This window comes from Grammomys surdaster, unplaced genomic scaffold (assembly GCF_004785775.1).
Source record: "Grammomys surdaster isolate TR1022 unplaced genomic scaffold, NIH_TR_1.0 126391, whole genome shotgun sequence".
Taxonomy (NCBI): Eukaryota; Metazoa; Chordata; class Mammalia; order Rodentia; family Muridae; genus Grammomys; species Grammomys surdaster.
The window spans coordinates 17,277,301-17,291,560 of record NW_021621185.1 but is presented as its reverse complement, the minus strand read 5'-3'; positions in this window follow the sequence as shown (position 1 = coordinate 17,291,560).

Sequence of the window (14,260 nt, the reverse complement as noted above, 5' to 3'; positions counted from 1 at the left end):
AACAGTTTACTCAGGAGTTGCAACTTACATGAAGCTTGAGGGTGTGCCCCCTAGCCAGCCCAGGAGCGAAGCTTTATACCCTGCGTAGGACTGCCCATGAGCCCATACCATGTCTCGCACTGTGATTGGTCAAGGACCCATGACACAAGATCAGGCCACCAGCAAGTACTGCCCCAGGACCAAACAAGGCTTGTTTACTCCAAGTCAGCAAGGGCAAGCAGGCACCATCTTTAAGGCGCGGCAGCAGCGCTCCACAGTTATTGATGTTGAAACATTCCCTACCGGAAGAAGTTGAAGGGGACAATTTCCCCAAAGTAAGTGGTACTTGTCTTAGTTCAAGTACAAGAATAGAGATCTTTCTATAGACTCTGAGTTAGCATTGCACAATCTACTCCTGTGATAAAGGAATATTCTAAATTTCAGGAAAATAAAGCAGCTTTGCACCTAAGCAAGTGACCAAGTAGTGAGACTAAGGCTGTTTGAGCCTTCCTTTCAAAATTGGGACGCTCTAAATAAATGCAGAGAGTGTACAGGCCTTGACAGCCTTCATCCACCTACACATCAGTAATTGTATAATACCACATGCCTGTAATTTAAAGCCACATAACTGACTTAAAAAAAAAAACAACTTACTGAATGACAATGATAGCAGTGTCACCAGTGATGGAGACAGGTTGTGGACACAACCTACCCTGTCCAAACAGGACAGACTGAGGAATTCTGTTTAGAGCTGTGGTTCTCAACCTGTGAGTCTAGACCCCTTTGGAAATCAACAACTCTTTCACAGGGATATTTATATTACAATTCATAACAGTAGCAAAATTACAGTTAAAATTTCATTACAAGTAGCTACAAAAATAATGTTATGGTTGGGGGTCACCACAACCTGAGAAACTGCATTAAAGGGTTGCAGCGTTAGGACAGTTGAGAACCACCTGTTGGAGACCTCTTAGGCCAAGTAGAATTCTTCACTTCTACACTGGAAGGAGTTTCAGGATCAACCAGTATCAAGTCCAGTTTGAGTTTACTAAAAGGGATATTTAAACATAGATTTAAGCACAGAGACTTTTAGAAAGAGAGGAACTCAGGAAAGAATAAGACATACTCAAATGTAGGGACCAGAGAGAGGGATGGCTCAGTGGTTAGGAGCATGTACTGCTCCTGCAGAAGATTTGAGTTTGTTCCTAAGACACATGTTGGGCAGCTTGTGACCACCTGTGAATATATCTCCAGGGAATCTGACACCTCCAGACTCTGCAGGTTCTCACACACCATGCACACGCATGCATAAACTTACACAGCATGCATACATAGACACACACATATACTCACAAAGCATGCGCACACACACACACAGATACCCACACAGCCTGCACACACACATATACATATACGCATACAGCATTCACACACATACATATACTCACTTACACAGCATACATACACTCACACAGCATGCACACACATACATATAATCACACAGCATGTACACACAGGCACATACATACATATACTAACACAGCATGCACACACAGAAATACACATGCACACACTCACTCACACAGCATGCACACACGGAGACACACATTCATATAATTAAAAATAGTGAAACATTCTGGAGACGTGGCTCAGTGGTTAAGAGCACTGACTACTCTTCCAGAGGACTGGGTTGGCTTCCCAGCACCCACAAAGCACCTTACAACTGTCTATAACCCCAGTCCCAGAGCATCTGTTGCCCTCTTCTGACATTTATGGGTAAAAGGCATGATTGTGATACACAGATATAAATGTGGGAAAATATCTATATACATAAAATCAAATAAAACATTTAAAATTGAAGTAAATATTTTAAACATATGTTTTTATGGCCTGTTACAGCCATATGTAAGATTTTGTTGGGTTTGGAAGTTATTATCTTTAAAGGTTGCTAAGGAATTTAAATGAGATCACTGGGTAATTCCTAAGGTATGCCAGAGGTCACAGTTAGGTAACTATAGAAAGTAAGAGTTGTAAGGGAAGTTAGGAGCTGTCAGTGTAAACAACAGTTTGCAGGGTCTTATTTGTGAAATTCCCAGGGATCCTCTTGGCTTCTCTCTGGGAAAGGAGTAAGGTCATGTGTGCTGGTCACACACTCAGCACTTAAGCATAATTCATATTTTAACCTTCTTCTCTGAAAATGTCTTTATATAAATGCACTGTGGCAGAGAACTGCAAGGCTTTGGGTTTTGACCTGACTGGTGACAGAGAAGCTTGAGGAAAGGAGAGACACATAGACACATGCACAGAAACACTGGGATCCGGTGGGCTCTGTGCTCTGATGGGGAGCCAGCAGCAGCAGCCTGGGTCCTCAGCATGCTTGTTTCATGCATCTGAATTGTAGAGGTGAATTTGCTGTACACAGCTGGAGGAAGAGGTACGGGGGGTGCATTTCTTGGGGCAGGATTTCTGTAAGGGAGTAGCCTCAGGCTGCAAATATCTGGACAAAGGAAGCTGTCTGTGGTGATGAGGACCAGGGGAAGGCTTTGCTATTTCCATTGGCCAGAGGCACTGGGGTGCTTCACATGGCCAACCAAGTCAACAGCCCGTGCTCATTCAGGACTCACTCCATTTGTTCCCCCACACACAATTGTCTCTGTGGAAGAAAGCTTAATGGTCAATGGTAATTGTGCTGGAATTCCTGATTCTCAGCTAGCAAGAGGCTTCAACCAGACTCTGGAGCAACAGCCTCTTTTCTGACCCCATGTATCTTAATTTTCCTATCCTTCTATCCAGGTTCAGTTATTTCTCTCAGAGGAACTCTGACTTCAAACTGTTCAAAATTTGTCCTCAGGATGCTTCCCCCGTTGTCCTTAAACTTCTTCCCCTCTTTGTCCTCGGGCAGCTCTAGGATATTCCCAGAAATAAACAACCGTCAGGCCATGCTCTCTCCCCTCTGGAACATCTTTCTATGTCTCTCCTCAAGCCAAAGTAATAACCTTTTGACATCTCATCTCTCAGCAAGTTCTACAGTCTGCACTCAGTGCCGTGAAACATCTCTGTCATCCTTCCAGGAAATCCATCCTCGGGCTCTGCAGCTTGTTTTACTGAACGGTGGTGTTTGGGGATTTATGGGCTTTCAGACTGAGACGAAAACGTAGGCGGGCTTTTGCCAGAGCTGCTCAGTGGTGGAGCGCGGTGGTGATGCAAACTCACTCAGCTCTGCTGCTCATCGCTTTCGCCCGCTTTTCTTTCTAATTGAACAAATTGTTTGCTATGAATTTCTCTTCATTTGTTTCTTGCAAATCAATCACAGATTCTCAGACAGGGGTAAATATCTTCCTGCCAAATTGAATATAAGAAAGCAGAAAAGGCTTAGCACATACACACAGCCGTACCATTCAGGGTAGGGATGGTACCATCATTTGAACAAAGGGAATATACTGTCTAGGCATAAAGGCACTAAGTAGCAAAGGGAAAGGGCAGAGAAGACGTTTCAAGGGAGCTGCTGCGAGCCTGTGTGGCTCACTCCAGCAATCCCAAGACTTACTGGATGGGCCAGAAGATTTCAATGAATTCTTGGCCACCTTGGACTACATAGTGATTCTGGTTCAGCAAGAACCCTATATCAAGACTCTGTGAGAAATGAATATGCAAATGAATGTGTAAATGAATATGCAAATGAAAGGTAGCATCAAGAACATCATTACTTCTAGAACTGGAGAAGAAAGGAAAACAATTGAAATTTATAAAACTTGGGAAGTTGGAGGAAGCTACAGAGAGCTCTGGAGGGAGGGCATCTGACACTTATGCCCTGAATTCTCAAGGATGAAGCTACAAATGGAAGTAAGCTGCTCCTTCAGGAAGACGCAACGCTAAAGTAAAGGTCTGAGGTTTGGGGGACAGCAGCAGTGGCAAAGCACAGCATGGAGATTCACGCTCACATCCTCGGTTCGCATGTAAAAGCCAAGAGCAATGAAATCTCCAGCACCGGTTGGGTGGAGTCGGGCAGATGGATCCCTAGAGCTCATTGGCCACATAGCCTAACCAAATAAATAATGCCTCAGGCACACCAAGAGACCATAGCAAAAAAATAAGGTAGGGGACATCTTGGAAGAAACCCAATGTCAATCTTTAACTTTTACATTCTCTCTCTCTCTCTCTCTCTCTCTCTCTCTCTCTCTCTCTCTTCCCCCCCTCTCTCTCTCTTCCCCCCCCTCTCTCTCTCTCTTTCCCTCTGTCTCTCTCTCTCTCTTTCCCTCTGTCTCTCTCTCTCTCTCTCTCCTCCTCTGTCTCTCTCTCTCTCTCTCACACACACACACACACACACACACACATACACACACACACACACACAGAGCATCTATTCTTATCCAAAGGACTGCATTACATTCAAAAACAAAACCTCTTTTAATAGAGGTTTTCCTTTAAAAAGATGACTTAAGAAAATCACTGCAATTTATTTATAACACTACAATTAAAGATATGTTTTATTTTTATTTCTGTGCCCACAAATTCTATAACATGGAATGTTTCTGTGCCCACAAATTCTATAACATGGATGGCATGAAATGGAGGTCTACTGAAAGATACAGGTTGTCAAAGCTTATCCAAGGAGGAGAGTCAGATGTTGAAGACAGGCCTAAGCCCCACCCACCAAGGAAACCGAATCAATAATTAATAGACTTCAACAGCAGAGTGTCATACCCAGGTTGGTTTATTGTTAAATTATACCGAACACACAAATAAAATATTCTATTAACTTTTTTTAAAAATCTCATCCACAGGATCAAAGCAGAGAGAATACTGATGAAGTGGGGACTGCCTGCGTGTCTAGCCCAGAAAAAGAAAATATAAGAAAAGAAAATGATACACCAATACCTTTCATAAAAACAAATACAACATATCTACACTACTACCAAGTAGGTGTAGAGAAAATATCTCGTGTCTCTATGAATGTGGCACTGTCAATGATAAATGTGATGGTCTATGGCTTAGGCAGGAAATAGAAGGTGGGACATCCAGGAGGCAGAGAGGATTCTGGGATAAAGCTAGGCAAGCGATTCACCTGGGAAGATGTGAGGAGATGGACACATTAAGCACAGATAACCGTCCACGTGGCAGAATGTAGCCTAACCAAATAAATGTGCTTCAGGTTCACTAAAAGACTATCTCAAAAAATAAGGTAAATTAGAATAAATGGGTTATTTTAAGTTATGATCTAGTCAGAGAAGAGCCTAGCTATACAGCCAAGATATTTGTAAATATATTTTGAGTTTGAGTCATATCTCTGGGAGCATGGGGAGGAAGAGTAACCTAATTTCTACAAGTGGGATTTACTGGAGACAAACTTACTCTCAGTAAACCAGGGATGCCTGATAATGATTAGAAATACAGATTTCCCACTAAGCACAGGAGCAGGGCAAGGACATCCTCTCTCACCACTGCCTTTTAATATTACGCTACTAGTTCTAACTCAAACTGTGAGAGAAGGGAAAGGACAAAGTGGTACAGGTTATCAAGGAAGAAGTAATACAAACCCTGAACTCAGATGACAAGACTATCATCTGATAAGCCAAAGGAATACTATTACTATAGCATAATACTAATATTAAAACTACTACTACTAATGATAATAATAATAATAATAATAATAATAATAATAAAAGCTCTCGTACCTTCTGAATGGTTGTAGAAAGGTTGCAACACACAAGGTTAATATATACAGTCAACTGATTCTTGTAATAGCAATAGGCAAATGGGATTTGCAATTAAAACACAATATAAACAGGCCAGCCGCCTGGGGGTGAGGTGCTACGAAGGGGCTTGGGTGAACATAAATCCACTAAACCCCAAGCAGGATGCAGAGAAAAGGCAAACTGGCTGTTTGTGGATAAGACGGGGCTTGGGAACACATAAACCTGTAGCGTCCCAGGCACTGTGTGGCAGGCACATGGACTGACAACTCTGGGGTGAGTTAGAACTTTGGGCTCACTCAGGCCTGGAGCATCCAAACACCATGTGGCTTCCCCAAGATGTGGGGCATATAGACAGCTACAGACTCACGTTGTATAGAAAGGCAGGACTGTGAACTCGGTGTTCTACAGCACACCAGAGATGACATAACTAGCCTGCCAGCTTTTCCCTCACCTTAGCAAATTGGCACCGAAGACAATCCCAGGAGTTGGGAGAAGCAGAGCACCCCTCTAAGAGAAAAAAGATGGATAAGCCCATACTGAAGGAGGAAAGGTGATGATTTGAGGAAAACCTGGAATACAGTAAAACCTCAATGAATAAACTAACTCCAGATGTAAAAGTCTTCAACAACACATTCAGTGCCTCCCTCTTAACAAGAATCTGACTAATAACATTACTGTCTCCCACAGATTGAGCCTCCAGCATCTTCGCTTCCTTTAAGTGTGAGACACTCACCATGACTATGCATTCTACATCTAGAAACTTCAGACATCACTTACGAAGCCAGGAGGCCAGCAGGGAAGGGAAACGGGCTATACTAATGCTTCTCCCTCCCTACCTCCACATGGCTAGGCCGGCCTCATTACACTGCTGGCTGCTTTGCTGAGCTACCACTGGTGATGTCACTTTAGTTCCTGAGTGTGATGGTTTGAAGATGCTTGGCCCAGGGAGTGGCACTATTAGGAGGTGTGGCCTTGTTAGAGTAGGTGTGTCACTGTGGGTGTGGGCTGTAAGACCCTCATCCTAGCTGCCTGGAAGTCATTATTCTGCTAGCAGCCTTCAGATGAAGATGTAAAACTCTCAGCTCCTTCTACACTATGCCTACCTAGATGTTGCCATGCTCCCATCTTGCTGATAATGGACGAACCTCTGACCCTGTAAGCCATCTCCAATTAAACATTGTCCTTTATAAGAGTTGCCTTGGGCTGGAGAGATGGCTCAGTGGTTAAGAGCACTGACTGCACTTCCAGAGGTCCTGAGTTCAAATCCCAGCAACCACATGGTGGCTCACAACCATCTGTAATGAGATCTGATGCCCTCTTCTGGTGTGTCTGAAGACAGCTACAGTGTATTCATATATAATAAATAAATAAATCTTTAAAAAAAAAAAGAGTGCCTTGGTTATGGTATCTGTTCACAGCAGTAAAACTCTAAGACACTGAGAGAGGCCAAGTTCTCAGGATGCATCTAGGGCTGCCACAAGTGCGATCTCTGATAAGTAATAACTATGATAGTATTACCAGAATAGGTGAAAACTTTAGAACACTATGAAAATACCCAAAGTACAAATTATGAGCATAGAAGAGGAGTTCTATGCCAAAATAACAAAAGGTATTTTCAATAAAACATAAAGAAAAATTCCAGAATCTAGAGGGAAAATACCAATCCAGGTACAAGAGGCCTGGATTTAGGACACTGTGCTGGATAATTAATGTTACTTGACACAAGCTAGAGTCATTTGAAAGGAGGGAACCTCAACTGAGAAAATGCCTCCATAAGATCTGGCTGTAGGACATCTTCCTAATTAGTGATTGATATAAGTGAGCCAAATTCATTGTAGGTAGGGCCATCCTTGGGCTGGTGGTCCTGAGTTCTATAAGAAAGTAGGTCGGGCAAACCATGGGGAGGAAGCCAATAACAATATCCCTCCATGACCTCTGCTTCAGCTCCTGCCTCCAGGTTCCTGCCCTGACTTCTTTCAGTGATGATCAACAATATGAAAATGTAGCTCTTTCCTTTGCAACTTGCTTTTTGGTCATGGTATTTTGTTGTAGCAATAGAAACCCTAACTAAAGCAAACACCTACTTTACAAGAACAGACAAATAAATCTCCCATATCATTTTACAATAACAACAACAAGAGTATTGAAAGCTACAACAGAAAAGATCCAAGTCACATATCAAGACCAATCAGAATAACAGTTGATGGACAAACTTTCAAAGCCCAAATGACTTTGAAAGATATATTTGAAGCTCTGAAAAACCATAACCACCAATCTAGGCCATTACATCCAACAAAACTATCTATCGTAATTAAAGGAGAAACAAAAAAAATTTTCATAGTGAAAGCAAGCTCAAGAAATTCATGACTTTGAAGATAGCTCGACAATGAATACTTAAAGTAATACTTCAAACTGAAGAGAAAGATAAACACTACCAAGAGGCCACAGGAGAAAACTAAGCTGTTATTCAAACAAGGAAAAAGAAAACAGCCCAAATAAACCAATGACAGAAATGAGTGCATACTTCTCAGTGATAATTTTGAATGACACAGATGAGCTTTTGCTGCACCATCACCATGGTGCACATGAGAGTTCTGGGCAATGCTCTCAAGAGTAGTCACAGTCCTGAGGAGAGAAGCAAATGTCAGGCCTCATCAGGAGATCCAACAAAGTCATCATGCAGTTCTCAACTGTAAGGATAACACATGGTTACGTTGGTGAATTTGAAATCATGGGTGATCATTGAACTAGGGAAACCACTGTGAACCTCACAGGCAGAATGAACAAGTGTGGAGTGATCAGCCCTAAATTGTATGTGCAGCTCAGACACCTGGAACAGTGGTGTCTGCTCCCATCCTATCGGCTGTTTTCATTGTACTGATCTTAGCCACAAAGAAGCAAGATAAAAACATGCAGGAGGGAAAATCCTGGGATTTTTTTTCTGGAGAAATAAAACAGGTATAAATAAAAGGCCTCAGTGGGGGGAAAACAAAGACAGAGACTAGTAGATTGGATTAGAAAACAGGATCCACTCTTTCATTGCCTTTAAGAAACATATCTCACTATCAAAGATAGCATCACTTTAGTGGAAAGGGAACTCTAAGCAGATGGAATTAGAGTACAGTCAGGCATCGATATCTGTCAAAATAGACTTCAAACCAAAACTAGATGGATGAAATAAAGAAGGCTACAAAATACAAAATAAAAAAGTAATATGTCAAGAGGTACAACTCTAAACATGTATGCACAAAACACAGAGGCACCCAATTTCTTAATACTACAAGCACCAAATATACTGAATGCAAAGTTATAGTTTAACCCCAACACATTAATACTGAGTGACTTCAATACCCTACACTAACTAATAGACATGTCATCCATACAACAGAGAAATGACATTAAAAAAATAATCAATAGACTTCATAAATACCTATAGAACTTTCCATCAAAACTCTAAAAAAATTCACATTTTTTGAAGCTAACAGGTGTAACTTTCTCCAAAATAGGTAATATATTAGACCCCAAAGCAAGTCTCTATCAATATAGAAGAACTGAATTAGCATCTTGCATTCTATCTGACCAACAGGAATAAAGTTAGATATTATAGGTAATAGATACCATTGAAAGTATGCAAATTTACGGATATTGAGAGTTGGAGGGTAGTAAGGGCTCATATGCACCTTTAATCCCAGCACTTAGGAGGCAGAACTAAGTTGATCTTTGTAAGTTAGAGACTACTAGCCTAGTCTAAAGAGTAAGTTCTAGGATAGCTAGTGCCATACAGTGAGGTCTTGTCTCCAACAACAGCAACAAAACTTATGGAGACTGAGCAACCTGCTATTAACTGATAACTGAGTCATTAAAGAAATCAAAAAGGAAATTTAAAAATTAGAATTAAATAAAAATAAAGCTATAATATATCAGAATCTGTGGTATGCAATGATGGCAGCCCTAAGAAGAATAGTTGTATTTCTAAGTCTTTACATTTTTAAAAATCATAGATAAATCAAATATGTAAATTAATGATGCAAACCAAGATCTTGGGAAAGCAAGAACAAACAAAACCTCAGAGCAGTAGGTTGGAAGAGATACCTTAGATCAATACAGAAATTAATGAAAGAGAGTAGAGGATCCAGACAGAAGTCCATCCAACAAAAGTTACTTAACATTTTACAAAGATGCCTATATACATACATACACATATATATGTGTATACACACACAATATATATGTATATGTATATGTATATGTATATGTATATGTATATGTATATGTATATGTATATGTATATGTATACACACACACACACATATATATATCAATGGTGCTGGGGAAACTGGAAAACAGCAAGTAGGGGAAGGAAGCTAGATGGTCCTCTTTTTTATTGATTCTCTGTGAATTTCACATCATACACACCAATCCTATTTACCTCCCCATCCCTTCAAATTTGCCCTCTGCCCTTACAATCTCCCTCACCAAGAAAATAAAACAAACAAAACACAATAATAAAATAAAAATACAAAAATAAAAACGTTTTGCCAGGGAAGCTGCTCCGTCACATGGTAGAGCCTTTTGTCCACACAGCTCTACCTGCAAATGTTCATTGCAATGAGTTATTGCTCTAGTTCAAGCCCACTATCAACACTGGATTCTCACCGGGACTCCTCTCCCTGTCACCCTTGGCGTGATGGTGGGTGGGCCTCTCTTTATATTCTTTTTAATACAGCATAACTTACTTTGCTTCTGACTGTTGTGGTAGAAAAGTCTTTGCCCACTAAGAAGTGTTTGCCTCTTGGATTTGCTGAGCCCATGTGGAATGAAGCTACGTTATATGAGAAAATATGGCCAGCATAAACTGGAGGCATAATCCTATTCTCAATACTTCATTCTCCAAAGAAAGCTTTTTCTTTTTAATCAAACATAGTGTCTGCTGGCATAGTCACAGGAACACAGAGACAAAGGTCTAGATCTGAGTCAAAATTTAAAAAACAAAAACAAACAACAAACAAAATCTTATATTACTGGCAGGAAGATACTTCAAAGGTATGGCCCTGTGTATGAACGGTAGAACCTCCTGGTGATAGGTCACCTCCGGTGTCACTCATGTCTCTGTGTGACTAAAGCCAGGAGACTCCAAAGCACCCAGGAGGGGAGAGCATCTCCAAGCCACATGCCCCACTGCCCTGTCATACCCCAAACTCAGTTCCAAATGGATCAAGGATTGCATCATAAACCTTGATGCCCTGAAACTGCTGAAGGATAAATCAGGGAGTACTACAGTTCAACATGTATGTCTAGTTAAAAGCTTTCTGAGTAGGACTAAACTAGCACAGGAAATAAGGCCAAAATTTGACAAATAGGATTCCATAAAAACAAAAAAGCTTCCACATAGTAAACGAAATTGTCAGTGGCATAAAGGCAGCCAACAGAATGGGAGGGAATCTTGGCCAGATATTCATCTACCAGTAGATTAGTGTCTAGAATATACAAAGACTAAAAAATAAACTTTAAGAAAACAAACAATCTAATTAAACATGGGCTATGGGATTGAACAGAGTTCTCAGAAGAAATACAAGTGGATGTTAAACACTTTAAAAAGTATTTGGCATCAGTAGCCATCATGGAAAATCTGTTTTGTTAAATGGACGTGTTATTACATTGCCTTCTAACTTATTTATGTTTATACCTGTAAACATAAATGGTAGAACTGTCCCCGGCCTTGATCTTAGCAGATGCTCTCTGCAGCAAACGGAGGTGAATGCAGAGACTCTTGGCTGGGCAAGGTGCAGGGAACATTGAGTGTTGAGTGCTAGACCTTAGAAGGCACACCCGTATTACTCTTTCCAAGGCTCGGGAGACATGGAAGAGTAATGGAAAGACTATCAGAGTGGCTGATGGGAAAGATGGGCCATGAAGTGCTGTCTCTGAGCATGGCATAGTAATGGAATTTATGAATGAACAGAAACTGAGAGCAGGAGCATAGGGTTAGCACAAGACTGAAGCCCTAAACATTCAGTCGGAGATGGGAGAGGACATCATGGGTCCAGACCTGCCCAGGGACGATAATAATCACAGAAGGCTGCTGGGTGGAGAAGAAACCATAGTCTTCACTGGTGTTTCCTGCTGTTGTGTCACTAGTACTCCAATGGCTAGCTACACAGCCAGGGCCACATGAGAAGCCTGTTTAAACCCAGTGGATCACAAAACAAAAAAAGAAATGAAAACTTGATAAGAGAAGAGGGGCTGGTGGGAGTTGGGTAAGAAAGAGTGAAGGGTTTAATATGGCCAGAATGTTTTATAAACCTATATAAAACTTATATTTTTATATATATATATATATATATATATATGTGTGTGTGTGTGTGTGTGTGTGTGTATAATATATAAACATATATTATATGTATAAAATATAAATATGCTCCTCCTCTCAGCTTCTGTTTATTCATAAGTTTCATAACTATGTCATGCTCAGATACAAATATATGCATATACATATATTTAAGGCACACAATCTAATTTGTTCCTGTACCTTCTCCAGACCAAAGAAATAGGTAAAGTATAAGAAAATACACCCAACGTCTTTTATTAGGAAAACTGTAAAACACTGATAAAAGAAATCACAGACCTAAGTAAAAGGGGTAATAGTTTGTGTTATAAACCTAGGGAGACCCAATATTGTCAAGATATGAGGTTTTTGTTTGTTTTGTGATCCAGCCCAGAAATTAATCATGCTGCATAACCATTCTACCAGAGACACACACTATCCCAATATGGCAGCTTTGCTCCCAATGATCTCAATGAAATTCCAATTGAAACAAGAGACAGGCCTTGAAAATATTATACTGAGGTACATTCCCATGAGTCCTGCATTCTCTAGAACTTTTATCATGAAATCTTGTTGAATTTTGTCAAAAGTTTTCTATGCATCTATTGAAATGATAATGTGCTTTTTATCTTTAGGCCCATTTATATGGTTTATTACATTGATTGACCTATGTATGTTGAACCAACCCGGTATTTCAGGGATAAAGACTACCTGGTCAGGGTAGATGGTCTTTTCAATATGTGCTTGAGTTCAGTTTGCTACTATTTTGTTGAGGATTTTTGCATCTATGCCCATCAGGAGAATTGGTCTGTGGTTTTGTGTTCAATTGTTGTTGTTGTTGTTGTTGTAATTGTTTGTAGTGTGTAGCTTTTGCTACACACCTAAGCTCTGGGAATGGGCTATATGCTACCAGCCCCCAGTAATGTCATGCTTCCACCTTAGCAGCAGAGTTTCCCAGCATATTCATGGAAGTAAAACACCCATAACTCATATGATGATGAAAATATATACATTATTAACTGTAAGAACTTCTGCTCACAAAAACATACTATAAAGGAAGTGACCAGCCACAAACAAAAGGTTTTTCCTGTTCATAACCAATAAAAGGTCAACTCATATAATACATGGACAAGTGTGTACCAATGCAAAAGTATAAAATAATACAAAATTGGGCCAAAAATCCTTAACTTCATTACAGAAAGAAAGCCTAAATTTTCAAAAGATAGACGAAATTATGTCAATTTTATTCATAATCAGACAAAAATATAAAAACTAAAAATTGAATGAAATACCATCTCATATTCATTGGGATTGCTTAAACTTTTTAATAGATTTACTTACTTTATAATTGTATGTGTATGGGTGAATTCTATCTCAATAAAACTGTTACTGTTGCAAAACCACAGTGAGATACAATTATGCAGCCTTGATTGGCAAAGCTGAAATGTCTGATGACTTCAAGCCTTGATGAAGGGGGCTGCCTGAAATCCTTATGTATCAAGAGGACAACGATTCAAACCACTTTGGAAATGGTTCAGCATTGCCTCACAAAGCTAAACATAGACAAACATAGCAATACTATAGCAATTCTTTGATTATACTCAAGTAAAATTGTTATTGCAGAAGATGTAACCAGCCTGTTTTGGTGACATTGCTCATAATATAAAAAAGATGGAATCAAATATTCACCATAGAATAGAGAGCTGCCCTTCTAGAAATGAGTGATTTGAAGCCACACCCATCAACAGTGAAGAGTCTTGGAGATTTAATGTAATGCAAAAAGCGAAAGTTATACACAAATTCAGTGTGGGTACATTTGTATTCCATTAAAAGCATAGAGAATTAAATGTTCTATCATGTAGAACATAGGTAACAAGCTTACAAAGAAAAGATAAAGAAATGATCACTCAAAAGTTAGAACAGTTGTCATTCCTGATCAGGAACAGAGACATGAAACTAGGTCAGAGATACCAAGAGCCATATTGTTGTTGTAGCTACATAGATACAAGTCTCATTATCATTTTTAAAGAGAAGTGCAAGCATTGGTGTGTGGTCTGTATATGAGGCTTATGGCATAATAGAACAACAACCAGAAAAACTTGTAAAATGAATTCCTGGTAGGTAGAACATTATTTATGTGCAAATTTCATTAAGCTGATTTCTCAGAAACCAAGTGACTGGGTCAAAAGATATTAATATTTTCAAGGCTCTTGTTTACCAAATTGCAATGCATAGAAATTGTTCCACCTTCCTTTCCTAC